The following is a 680-nucleotide window of genomic DNA, read 5'->3' on the forward strand; positions in this document are numbered from 1 at the left end:
ATAAACAATAGAAAAATAAACTAATTTGTGTGCACAGATTTCTAAATGAACAAAGTGTGAAAGAATGATCAGTGGAGGGCAAATCAAATTCATTTAACAATATTGTTGAGAAACTACAATGCAAAAAAAAGAGGGAAACTGAAACTGAAACTGCAGGATTGATTTTATCTCCCTGGTATCGACCTGATATTGAAACTGACTTGGTATCAATAATATTTTAATTGAGCCACACACCTCTAATGATCAGATAAAAGAAAAGAAATAGAAAATATTTTTAATTTTTGGAGGGAAAAGACTAAATAAATCACGTTAAAGTAAAAATCCCAGCTGTACTTTGCTTCATTTTTTCATGTTATTTGTCAGAATTAATCCGACCAATGACTTAATTCATGAGCCGAATAAAGTAAAAGTTTATGGAAGATGTTGTGGTTTAAAGGTGAAGCAGGAAATCTTTCAGCAACAGGTGGAAACTGATGGAAATGTTTTATTTTAGTTGGATTTTAAACGGAGTCTGGTTTCACAGAGGAACTTTGAGCTTGCGCCCATAGCGGACCTGCGGTATGGATGATCACCTGGATCCGGAGGTTCTGATGCGCTGGGCTCGGGCAGGCGGCCGGTTCCGATGGTCCATTCGAGTCTGTGCGCGCGGCAGAACCCAACTTGTCTCCTGCTGCTTTCTG

Source organism: Poecilia mexicana, unplaced genomic scaffold (genome assembly GCF_051168715.1).
Source record: "Poecilia mexicana isolate PSO_F unplaced genomic scaffold, ASM5116871v1 scaffold_17, whole genome shotgun sequence".
NCBI classification, from domain to species: Eukaryota; Metazoa; Chordata; class Actinopteri; order Cyprinodontiformes; family Poeciliidae; genus Poecilia; species Poecilia mexicana.